Source organism: Lepisma saccharinum, unplaced genomic scaffold (genome assembly GCF_977018435.1).
Source record: "Lepisma saccharinum unplaced genomic scaffold, izLepSacc3.1 HAP1_SCAFFOLD_873, whole genome shotgun sequence".
Lineage (NCBI taxonomy): Eukaryota > Metazoa > Arthropoda > Insecta > Zygentoma > Lepismatidae > Lepisma > Lepisma saccharinum.
Window position 1 is genome coordinate 13,844 of NW_028143532.1, and position 4,526 is coordinate 18,369.

The window sequence follows — 4,526 nt, forward strand, 5'->3', positions numbered from 1 at the left end:
AAAAACAAATTCTGACGAATCAAATAGCATCTTATTATGCTACAGTAGAACGGTAAATTAAAATTGGTCATACAGACACCATGAACAAGAAAAGCCTTCACACCTTGTACATAAAACACTGGAGATTAATATACTTTTTTCGAACGGCAGTAAAACTTAAAGAAGTAGTAGCTTCAATTCTCTTCGTTTTATTCAAATCATCAGATCAAAATCGAACATAAAATTGTTACATATTATTTTCCTCTAGACACGGATGTTTTTACTGTAGCTCTATTCATTATGATCCACATGCCGAAGCTTTCATAGCATTTTTTTTTAATGTTTCATTTTCTTCCGTTCATTCGTTCTACATTGTAACTGTGCAAAAGAGAGAATTGAAATCAACATTTACAACAGGACTTACAAGGAAATAATTAAAAATATTACTGTTGAAGTTGAAGCAACGATTCTAATAATATAACAAAACTTATTTTCGCGAAAGATACTGCCAAGCTAAATACAGACGTATCAATTGTAAGTTTTGAACTGCACGCCTTCTTTGTGCATTGTATAAAAAAAAGATGATGTAAATGCCGGTCTTGAAGTGAAAGAAATGGTGCTGCATTGTTGTTTCCTTTTCAGTCATCAAACTCATTGTTTACAACTTCTTCAGCTCACAGTTGAACATGCTTATCTGGTTACAATAATCGATGTTTTTGCACGTCAACTATAATACACCATAGAGAAGCAGCGCTGCTAAATTTCGTCCTTTTAACATAAAATAAACACTTCGATGCACAAATTAAAACACATAACGCATCAACACTCACTTCCAGGGAAATAAATAAATGTTATTCGAACTGCATAAGAGCGAAACAAATTGTAGCAAACGAGTACTTTTTGGCTGTATGCAGACCTTAAACAATAACACGTCGACTTCCCATTTTTCGTACCTTCTTCGGTTCCTTGACGAAGCACCATTCCACGCTTATTTTTTGGCCCAAGACTTCTCTTTCGTCCAATTCTTCCTTGGCTCTCGAAGCTTCTTTGAATGTTTCAAATTCCACCAGAGCGTATCCTTTCACGAAACCCGTTCGACGATCCAAATTCAGATGCAGGTTTTTGATGTCACCAAATTCAGAAAACTTTTCGTTAAGGTCATCTTCTTGTGATTCCTCGTGTATACCACTAACAAAAAGTATCCATCCTTCAACTGACCTTTGTGGGTTTGGATCTTCTGTTTGTGTTACAGACGAAGTTTCTGAACACGAGAAATCATCTTCCCTGGATGAAGCGTAGGAATCAAATCCACGGCCCTTCTTCCTCCTGGCCCTCTTCTTCACTCTTGCTAGACCTCTGTCACTTTCGACATCAGCTTCAAAATCCTCTGCATTATAAAGATCAAGAACGTCAGCCATTTTTGTAACTTACTTTATGCACTCCGTAGTAACTTCACAGCAACTGCTTGTAGTGTGCCGTTGTAACCAACGAACATAGAGTACCCAGAGCAGAGAGCAGTCCAGATCCAGGGCAGGCAGAGTGGAGTGTCAGTTGGTAGGAAAGCCACACCAGTGCCACTTACGAGACAGGTAGTGTTGCAAAATAAAGGGAAATTTCCCTGCAAAGGGATTTTTAAGGGGGAAAGGGAGATTCAATGCAAGGATAATTTGAAGACGTCAGCAAGGTCGCCCGCAGTAGGCACTTGCCCCCACCCCCCTGAGATATCTGGAAAAAAAAAGTTGTAATTCGAATGATTAAATTGTAGCGATATTTTATTACAAGTAATATTGTTCTATGTTGTTTACAGGCTGTCAGTTACAGCAATTAACTGTCACGTCCAACAAAATACCGAGAAAACGTTTTCACAAGAGACAGCTATTAGATTACTATCGGATTAAAAATTATAGATACTCGAGTTTGGACTCCAATTAAAAATTAATCAGTAGACCTACAAAACAACGAGTTACATCAAAATTTAGCTTATACAATTCTGCGTTAATCTATGCTAACCATTTTTTTTTCGAATATGCCTAAGCCTTGCGTCAAGTCAAGTTTGCAGCAGGTTTTCGCATATGTAGATCCAAACGTGCGCGCAGAATATAGTTCCGCTGAGATGGGTTCCATTCCGACACAACTGCACACTTGCAAGAAAACAGTTATTTAATTTGTAATATGCAGACAAAATGATACATCCATTAGCAGGTATGGACTTGATCGGTTGCAATCACTGTACAGACGAACTTGGATCCGCAGATTCGCCAACTGGAGTTTGTATTGCACTGAAGAATCGCTGAAGATCAAGAGCGAGTCGAGCGAGACTGAATACGTTGCAGAGCGCGTGGAATCCGTGATACCAGTGTTGCACATCCCACTATTTTAACCCTATGGTTATCGTGATTCATAATCGTGCTATAACAGCGGCGAGAATGGCTGAATCGAGGTCTCCTGTTCAGTGCCCGGCTTTGCCCGAGTGTTATTTTGAGCATCATCCGAAGGAAAAAGCTCTTCAAAATCAAACAAGATGTTTTAAATCCATATTCCTCCTTATATAACAAGACCAAAATAAAACAGGGCGTGACGTGATTTGCCGTCAATGTGCGCACGAACTGTGTCTCGGATGTTGAATGATTTGCGGTTGAGTTTAGGAGTAAGAAACGATTGTTTGTTGTTTGACGACAAAGGAATCTCCGCGGTATTAAAAGATATCGCCGTGAAGAAAGAAGAAAAAAAAGTTAATTATTTGGACGAGGCATGCGTCAACGCGGGGCGTACTTTGATTCGAGCGTGGGAGCGTGCAAAGCCACCGCCAGGGCTGAAGCAATCAACGGGGGAGGGGGGAGGCTTATTGTTTCACCCACTGGCGGCAATGAAGGCTTTGTTGAAGACGCATGTTCACTGTTCCCTGCAAAGGAAGGGAAGAAAAGGACAGAACAACATTTGGCTCCTGGTTTAGTGAAGTTATTCATAAATTGAAAGCAAACAGAGTAATAGTAGCAGACAATTGTACTACATTGTATATATCACCAATAACAAATCATGCTTTTTTGGTATTATAAACTTGAAGGGCGTGTATCTTATAGTAACGTATGTATTGCGAACGAAGCAACCAATATTTTCATAAATTTATTTCTTTCTAAACGAGAAACAATAACTGGGCATTAAATTCAAGAGGGGCATGTCGTTTACTTTTACCTTTGTTTTTTCTTTTGTGCGTGCTCGACATTAACACACATGCCCTCATGTCTCGAAGATATTTCGCGATTTATATTAAGTAAGGACACATTTATTACATAATATATGGGCAGAAAGTTCTTTAAAAATTGTATGGTTCAGCTGACAAAAATAAGCAAAAATGCATTCCGCTTGACATGCATGTACGGATTTTGATGTGTTAAGGGGTTGGCAATACTGCCAATTCTCTCATTGTCTGCGATACGAAGAGCTTGGCGGTTCAGACAAGACTGGCACGGATGATTCTGAGCTCCATTCTCGCGCGGATTAATACATAAAACATGCTGCAAACTTAACCTGACGCGAGGTTTAGCATTTTTTTTCGTGAGATCAAAAAGAGGGCGGTTTTTTTTGGAGTTCTGCAAACGATCGCTCTTTGAAATTATACAAATCAAAAACGGGTTGTCCGATCATGATGAAATTTTAGTATGGTGCAAGCAGAAAGGTTTTAAACACCATTCTTAATTTTCAGATTTTTAAAATTTGTCAAAAAACCGTTCTTATCAATTTAGCGAGACAACTTTCTTTTAGTATTGGGTACTCCTACAAATACGATAATGATCTTGTTCTGAAGCTCTTTGCATCATTGTCAATTCACATTGAGAAACTGATTTTATACAGATTTTTATTCAGCGGAGTAAACCTGAACGCGGAACGTGCCGGCCCGCAGTTTCCACGGTTCAACTACAGCGCCTAGAATAACGTAGTGTGGAAAAACGGCATGCTTCTGCGCTCTCAGGCTGGTTCCACTCGAAAATGATCCGCTAGAGGCGCTGGTGTTGACCCCGGTGCTTGGTGTTCGACTGCTTATAATGGAAGTAAATGGACTTTTCGCTGCAACGTCTGATTCTTTTACATGAAGCATTTCTATGAATGTGATAATTGCTATGATATTTGGTACAGTGGTCGCGAAGATATTAACGAACATTCTAGACAGTCGACCACGTCCTGTTATCGTCATACTTTCGTTAATAATACGGGAGAAAAAATACGCGTGGAATGTTCTTGTCAACTAAATTTTTGTGTATGAATTAGGTTCATCATTATCATCATCATCATCATCATTTCTTTTAAAGATATACACACTGAAGCATTTGTATTTTTGATATTTACTGTCTCTTTTCTTCCGCTTTAAACTAATCGCGGCGATGATGATAATGATGATTGCATGAAACGACAAAGGGAACCCCACAAAACTTTCTTAGTGCCATCGACATGAGTGTAAGGAAACTTTCAAACCAATGGGACAAGCGACACGGGATGTTCACACTGTCACACTAGTGACACACACTTCCAGACTGTAAAATAGCATTCAT

The 4,526-nt window shown here is 39.2% G+C and overlaps 1 pseudogene; it reads right to left on the reverse strand.

Annotated features, from left to right (window-relative positions):
* Nucleotides 1-896: 896 nt before the first annotated feature.
* LOC145983407 (RNA-binding protein 8A pseudogene) lies at nt 897-1,397 on the reverse strand (annotated as a pseudogene).
* Nucleotides 1,398-4,526: the final 3,129 nt, after the last annotated feature.